The 8776-nt window shown below is 39.4% G+C and overlaps 1 long non-coding RNA gene across 1 annotated transcript; it reads right to left on the bottom strand.

Moving 5' to 3' along the window:
- Positions 1–4376: 4376 nt before the first annotated feature.
- LOC149555045 (uncharacterized) lies at positions 4377–6680 on the bottom strand. The gene is made up of 2 exons (XR_016364449.1): positions 6085–6680; positions 4377–5944 (listed from the first exon to the last, which is right to left on the bottom strand). It is a non-coding gene; the product is annotated as an uncharacterized LOC149555045 (long non-coding RNA).
- Positions 6681–8776: the final 2096 nt, after the last annotated feature.

Below are 8776 nucleotides of genomic sequence, written 5' to 3'. Positions count from 1 at the left end.
AGTCCAAGACCATCAATCTGGATAGGGTAAAAGCATATGACTGTTGTAACTGGTAATCCCTGATTCAGCCTATGCAGGCCTTTTGAGTTCGTTGTGGAAGGGCAAGGGGCATGACCGATTGAGAGAGTCAATCCAGTCCTAGTCACGAATGGTCAATCCAGTCCTAGTCACGAATGGTTTTTAGACTAGTTTCTCTGTTTCTCTGTGCTATGGTTGCTTCTACAGGATTAATTCCAATAAGATTGCTAGATTATTGCGGTTGCCACTCACCAAGAGTAGTCTGCAACATGATCTTCTGTAAAAAAGAAGATACCATCATGGCAATCCAAGACCATCAATCTTGATAAGGCAAAAGCATACGACTGGTGTAACTGGTAATTCCTGATCCAGGTTATGCAGGCCTTTTGACTTCAAAATTGCATTCCTATTGTCCCTTTCTCCATCTCAATTGACGGATTTTAAGAGACATCAATGACCCCCTCCTCAGCTTAAAAGTAGGAGAATCATTATCTACTACTTTCTTCTTATGAGTCAGAAGCTGAATCATCTCAGAGCAAATGAACAGGCTCACAAAAAGCTTTCATGGTTAGCATAAACCCCACTTAGAGAGACCTGAATTTCAGCATTGTGAACAATATCCTTCTTTCAATACTAATAGATTATAGATCTCTCAGATTTCTGTGAAATCTGTCAACAAGTATCAGAGCTTCTTGTCACCGCCAACAAAACATCTATCTCTTTTCTAGGTACATCCTCTACTTGAAAACGACTTAATCCATATTCTCATTTTAGGATACTCAAAATCTTTCAATATATTTTTGAACTTTAATCCACATTTGCATACTATAAAAAAATTGAAGACATTTATTCATCAAATTCCTAGAAAGCTCTAATAACTGGATGGTAGCTCTAATCCATATTCTCATTTTAGGATACTCAAAATCTTTCAATATATTTGTGAATTTGAATCCACATTTGCATACTAAACATAATATTGGACACATTTATTCATCAAATTCACAGAAGTTTCCAATAAGTGGATGGCGATGCTCTCTTTGTTTACCGTACAGGGTAAAAGGATACTTATCGCATGTAATATAGTAAGATATAATATAGAACAGATACTTTATTCATATACGCAATATGCACTCCAATGCTTACAATATGATTATAATGATTACAATGATGTTCCAAAGTCCCTTCCGAATAGTGTACATATACTTTCCCGGAGGGGTGACTCAACCGTCACGCACCCTTTCGGATACACTTCTACCCGTAGGCTGTAATATAGAATTTACCGACAACATCATTCCCCCCAAAAAGTAAAGTCGTCTCTAGACGACAATTACAAAATGTCCGAGACAAATTAACAAAATGGAATACATTAACTAACTATAACACGAGATCTTTTTCGATCACATCACATTCACATTCCTCCCGTGCCTGCGCCAAACTGGTCTCCAAAAACATGTTGCATATGTAGCCTCTGTTAACACAATATTGTCTCCCTAGCCAATCTAACCTTGATAGCCACCCGTGTTGCCTTCTCTGCTTCCAACTCCTAGGTACGCAGAGCCAAGTGTCGCTCTACTGCCTCCAACTGAATGGTCAGCTCCTCCAAGCTCTCTATGCATCCACCAAGACAGCCTCACGTCCAACACCTACTCCAACTACCTCAAAGCGTAACATCCCTCTCGAAAGGCATGCTCTAGTGCTCTCCCCACCTCTAGCACATAGACACTCTATGCCTGTAGAAGCTTCAGGTCTCATCAACTAGTCACACTTCCCACGGCTGATAACTGAACTGACCAAGGGTCTAGGGGGCAACGCCCCCAACGGAGTCGAGGAGTAGCGCCCCTACAAGGTCCTAGGGCAAAGCCCCTACGGGCTACCTGTCGTGATACAGGGCGGGGTCGAGGGGCAACGCCCCCGCCGCCAAGACCAAATCAGCACCCTCAAACCCACTCAAAAGTCCATGGAACACACCATTTTTGTGATTTTCTTCCAATCCCATACTCTTTCTACCAACCACATATATTTTCTTCATTACTTGTTTGTCTTTCCCTTTGGTACCATACGTTATTCATTGTCAACTGTTTTGATTTGTTTTCGTTTCTTTTTCGTTTTTTATTTTTTTAGAATCTCCTATCACCCTTCTTTTGTATCGCATGATGGTCGTGTTTCAAGTGTCCCTTTTTTGTGTGAGTTGTAAGGCCGTATGGCAGTCCTCCTAGTTTGTCCGTACTGTAGTCCTCCTTCCAGTCTGTACGATAGTCCTTCCTCCCAGTCCATACGGTAGTCCTTCCTCCTAGTCCATACGGTCGTCCTTCATCCCAGTTCGTACGATAGTTCTTCATCCCAGTTCGTACGATAGTCCTTCATCCCAATCCGTACTGTCGTCCTTCCTTTCAAGCGTTGGATGTGCGGTCAAACTTTACTCTTCTAGCTGATGTTTGTATGGTGGTGTGTACTTTGGTTTCCTCTCAAGGCCACTATTCCTACTCTCAAAAGCCGTACAGTGGTGGCTCTATCTCTTTTATGCTCCCTTGTTACCCTACGGCATTTTGCTCTATGATCTTCCAGGCTGTACGATATCGGCACTTCTTTGCAATCTCTCTACATTTACCATACGGTGTACAACACTTCATTACTTTTGATAGCGTACAGTGCTTTCTATCCATACGGTATTCTTATCTCTCCACTGGATCACCGTACACTGTGCTTCTGCGTATATTTGCTCCTTGGTCCGTACAATCTTGTTTCTGCTCCTTTTCCTATATTGTAGTGGTCGTACGGTATATTATGCTTTAACTTGTATAATGTTGGTTGTACTGTATCAATTCATGTCAGACAGTAAAAAGGATACTTATTGCATGTACTACAACAAACGGTGCCGAATGTTTACCGTACAGGGTAAAAAGATACTTATCGCATGCAGTACAGTAAGATATAACATATAACAAATACTTTATTCATATACGCAATATGCACTCCAATGCTTACAATATGAAAATGATGATTACAATGATGTTCCAAAGTCCCTTCCGGACGGTGTACATATACTTTCCCAAAGGGGTGACTCAACCATTACATGCCCTTTCGGATACACTTCTACCCGTCAGCTATAATATAGAATTTACCGACAACACTTCACCCGAGAGAATTTGATCTCATTAAGTGTTACAGCAATGCTTTTGTTTCCTTTAGAACTTTTCTCATCATTTCCAGAGTTGCAGAACAGTTGTTGCTCTATCCAGCAAAGATTATTGTTGCATCATGAACAATTAATTTTAATTCAGATTTGCTCAATCTTGAGGCTGCTGGGATTCTGGTATGAAGCTACCATGGGTGTTTTACTGGGTGCTCAGTCAACCAGGGTGTCGTATTCTTCCATCAAGATATGCAGATAACACAGACTTTACCTAAGTCTTTTTGAGGACTGGCAGAACAAAAGGTTGGTGATATTGGAACTTACCTGAGCAGATACAGAATGCACAATGGCTGAATCTCTTACCATAGCAAGGAAAGCTAGGTGGAGTATAACAAATTTGAAATTTTCACAAAAAAGCCTAGGCTTGAATGAGGTGATTACACATTGTGCAACTAGGTCACTACCCGACAGACCCCAAAACTGTACCATTTCTCTTCAAGACATTCTTTTAAAATTGTCAGATCAACAATTCCAAAGATCTAAAATAAAGCATACCTAAAATGTTAACTAAACTACCCAGGACCATCTATGCTATTGTCAGATTAGCAAAAATCAACAAAGGAATGTCTTTGTAGAGAAACAAAATATTACAGTTTCCATTTTTCCATTATTAAGTTTTGTCTATATCTTGCACTTAACTTATTGTCCCGACTCCTGAATCCTAACCCCTGAAAAAATGCCAGTGATCCCCAAACACGTGAACCCCAGAAAATTTACCAAATATTACACACAATATGTCACATTGCACCTTTATTATTCATGATTGGCTCTGCCATTAGTTGGCATAATTTTCCTGTTCCATTTGTGAGTTTGTATTTTTGTACACCAATTGAAGTCAAGCAACAATCCCCAGACAAAATAAACAGCATCGCATAGCACACTGACAAAATTAAGGTTTGTTTGTCAAATCTGATGAGATAAAAAAGAATTGATCAACGAGAAGGCATGTTCACAGCAACAGTAAAATAGTATTTTGTGCCATTCTCAAACCACTTTGGTAAGGGTTTAGAGATACAATGCTAGTTATATAAAATTCATTAAATCTGAAGATAACTTCATCAAATCATTTGGATCTAAATAACCCTCTTTCAAGCTATAGTACCAAGTTCCAACTACCAAGTATCTAGCACATCCTGTGACTGGCTCAGTATGTGTAAGAAGGGAAGAAACAATCTTAGCACTCCCAAAAATAAATTATATCTTCTTCTTCCGAATAAAACACAGACCACAGATCCCCAAGAAAAAGTTTCATTGTACTTTTTGCCATCCTTAATCTTTTAAACCGTACAATAATCATGTCCCTTGTTATCCAACTGCTTCCCAGGCTCTCCAACAAATGGCCCGTAGATACTATCTTCAGCATTTAACAGATGGAGCTTAACCACACAAAATAGCCCGAAGTAGTATTCAATAAGGGCCAATCTCAAGCCTTACAACCATTAAATTAAATCCAGGTTACACCAAATAACAAGAAAACAAAAAAAGGATCCTGATCCATGAAGACCTCTCAGAAGACAAACAACGGCGATCCTGGAGGTAAATAGAATCCATATAACTCACAGAAAGTACAAATGGATATTGATTACAAGACAGGGAACATCATTTGGCTAATAACTTACTAGTGCTTCCCAAAGACATGCCTGCTATCTTGTCGAGGGACCCATCTTCCACCATGTCCACAAGTCAGACAACCTTCCTTCGAGACTGCCAACTCACTCTGACCCTGCAAACCAACTCTGGATGCAGCATTTTCAGATGTCATTTGAAGTTATCAACAATCATTGCATTGTCATTGAATACTCTCCCTCCCTGTCCAAATTTCGCATGGACTTAAAGTGTTTTTTATAATTGTTTTAAGTGACCTCAATATAATCTTGGAAGACTTAATGCAACTTAAGCCTAACGTTCAATGCAGACTCTACAAGGTTAACCAAACTAACAACAGGCATCACATTTTGAGGCTCAAAAGACCTGCTCCAAGTTCCAAATTGGATGACCAAAAATTTGATATAAATTCCATATCGATATGTGGAATACATGTGACCATGGAAGACTGTGGTAAGGGGATCACACCTTTGCAATATGCTCTACATTTCCTTAATCAGAACACTTCAAACCCAACTAAAGCTCCCTTCAACAGACAAAGAACTTTCCTTCAATGGGATATCATTTGGCTGAAGAGCTCGCCATCAGTCATGCCTCCTCTTTTGGGTATATGCAGAACCCATAACATTCCTGCAATGTTCCCAGCTTCAGATCCTGACCCTACAAAGCCCTTTTGGTAGCCGCATTTTCAGTTTTGATCTTTTACCCATAGAAAACTACAAACATTACATGACACCCAGAGATACATGGTATGCATTTGACCATTGACAACTGCAGGAAGAGAATTGCTTCTTTGGAACAAGTTCTCAAATCTCTTGATGGGAATGCCAGAAATTCAATTATGCTCCCTCCAAAAAATAAAGGCCTTTCCTTCAATAAGAATGCAGTGTTTGGCTCGAGTACTTCGAATATCTTAATAGGAATGCCTGAAATAATTATGCCCCCTCCAAAAAACAAAGGCCTCTACTTCAATGAGAATGCAGCATTTAGTTGAAGTGCTACCCACAGAAATGCCCTGCTTTCTTGGGCATGCAAAAGCAAACTTACACCATGCCCAAGAGGCAGAGCACCTTCCTACAAGGCTTCCAGCTTCTGACTATTACTGCAATTTCAGACTTTCATCTGCCACTGAAGGAGAACAACAAACATTACATGTCACCAAGAAATATATGAAATGCATGTGACCATAGAAAAATGTAGCAAAAGTATTTCAGGTTTGCATTATGTTCTAGCTTCTCTTAATGGGAAAACCAAGAACCCAATTATACCTTGTCCAGCATATAAAAGACCTTCCTTCAATGGGGAGGTATCCTCCCCACAGAAATGCCTGCACTGTCGAATTTGCAGAACCCATCTTCCACTATATCCAAGAGTTACAGCACTTTCCTGAAAGGCTTCCAGAAGACTCCACAACTGTAATCCTCAAAGCAGCATTTTCAGACTTCCAGTTGTCACCCAGATCCAGGCCCCCTTAAACAAATGACAAGTTTTCCTTTTAAGAGAAGGCATCATTTGGCTAAAGAACTCCCGGCAGACATTTCTGTTTTCTTGTTTAAGCAGAACCCACGTCTTCTATACCCAAGAGTAGGAGCATCTTCCTGCATGCTCCCCAATTCAGACCCCAACAATGCAAAACCCACCTTGGAGCAGCATTTTCAGGCTTGTAGTTGTCACCCAGAAAGATCAATAAACAAAATGTGGCACATAGACTTCTATTGAACCTCTCCCACGGAGGGTTGGGGAAGGTTGGGGAAGGCAACATGTGTTTGATGTAGCCAAACATGGTGAACTTAGTCCAGTGCCCGAGACTTGCATAGTTTAAGTCAGATCTTCAATGCAGATCCTTCACAATGTAACCAAACTCCTCAGAATGCCCCAGATCCTTCGCAATGCAACCCAATTTATCAGAAGGCTTCACTCCTCCATGTACACACCAGACAGAACATCTGCTCCAAGACTCAAAAAAAGTGCAAGTTGTCCAAACAATTGATCATTTATGGTCAGATCTCTGGAATATGTGTAACTTTGGAAAACCATGGAAACAGGATTGTCTCATCATGAAACATAGTTACAATTAATCTTGACAGAAACAACAGAAACCCAACTATGGCTCCACCAGCTTCCCCACACATCCCTGTGATGTATTTGGAAACAACCCATTACCAGAGTTTTTCTGAAGCCCTCAACTGGTTACTGAATTCCTCAGCTACTATCAATAATGAGCATCATTGATAACAGTTGGGTAACAGTGCCAATGGCAGTACGCATGGACGACCACAGCGGATTGAACAATTAGAGAGAAGCAAGCACTGAGGAACTCTTATGTTCTCTGTCTTGCAATGGACCCAATGTAAAATAACCACAGCTATTTGTCAGTTTACATGCCCTCACTCGTCGTACGGATCTGTATAATCAATATGCATACACACTGTTGTTTACTTCTGCTATGATGAGGGTTTCTTGTCCATTTTGGAAGATTCTGAATTTCAGTATTTGCCGTTTTCTTTTGGTATTGCTTCATCTTTTGAAGTCTCTTGTTTGTTACTGATTTTACCAGTCTCTAATATATCAGATCTTTATGCATAAAGCAACTTTTCTCATAATCTAGAACAATTTTTCCTATCAAAGATAAATCTTGTAATTAGCCATTAGCCAGTTAGCCCATGCAATAGGTGCAGTGTAGCATAAAATGCTTTAACACAGAAGCCCCTAAAGCTATTTGGGAAATCAAGGTCTTGAATACACAGTTGAATTTACAACAAACCTGGCCTTTAAAAGAAAATAATTTCCAATAACCTTGAAAAAAATAGCTAGTGATTATTTCATGGACGATGATTAGTATGCCATTTTGGCCTTTACTAATGCTCATGCATGTAAAAGCAACACTCGGTCAATCTAAATGGCCTTAATACTTTACGCCAAAGCAGAACAATAATAAAAACCTCTACCAAGGATCTCTCTCTACTCTGGCACTTGAAACTGCAACTTCATTTATTTATCTAGCCAGATAAAGAAAGTTTGCTTCTACAAAACTTTAAAAGAACACACAGATGCTAAGTGAAATTTGCATGCGTAATTGTCAAAAGCATATATCCTAAAATTTTAGTACCTTAATCCTCAGTTCCAACACTAAAGCAATCCTCCTGCTTTCAAAATACCATGTCACCATACCTAGGGTCCTTTGAGCCACCCACCCAGTAAACCTGAAGTTGAATGACTACATTCACTTGGGAATCTGGTGCATGTGCTCAAAGACAAGTGTCCTCGAAAGTACACTTCCTCATATTATATTGGATTACTTCTCATTTTAGAAGCAGACATTTCCGTAGAAGCAATAATCTGCAAAAAAAGCCAATTATACCCGAATAACCCTGAATCCTAGAGTCGGGCCAATTTTTTATCTTCTTCTACTTCCTCTTCTAGCCAGTTCTTTCTCTTTATAATCTTACTTTGCTAAATTGATTTCCACTATAAATTTCTTAGTCACATCATCTGAACACTGAGATCTTCTGTATTAGTTTATTATATCATATTTGATTTATTATCATCTTCCAATGCATTTGTGTGAAACCCATCCCCTCTCCCTCCCCTTTCCATGTCCTTTTAGCATCCATGGGTCTGCAAGAATCCATCTTCCCAAGTTGCTGAATCATGAGACTTTACTGGGCGTATCCAGGTACAAAACATAACAAAATCTGATTCTGAAACAAATCTCCTGTGGTTACACATCTGGGATTTGCGTTTTTAAATGCTGAAATGTTTAGTGTTCTAATTTGATTTCTTAGATATTTTTAAGATCTAGACAGCTGATTAGCGAAGTCTGAACTTATCTACCATGAGATTTTGGCTTGATCTTCTTGTATAGAAACCTGAATTTAAATTAGAAAGATATGTTTCAAAATTTGAAATTTGTAATGGTTTTGTTTAGCATATGTATAGGTATATGACATTCTAAATGTA

The sequence above is a fragment of the Cupressus sempervirens genome, chromosome 5 (genome assembly GCF_028749045.1).
Source record: "Cupressus sempervirens isolate cs-2001-9-10 chromosome 5, ASM2874904v1, whole genome shotgun sequence".
NCBI lineage: Eukaryota > Viridiplantae > Streptophyta > Pinopsida > Cupressales > Cupressaceae > Cupressus > Cupressus sempervirens.
Note: the sequence above shows the minus strand (reverse complement) of the source record. Positions and strands in the feature narration are given on the sequence as shown.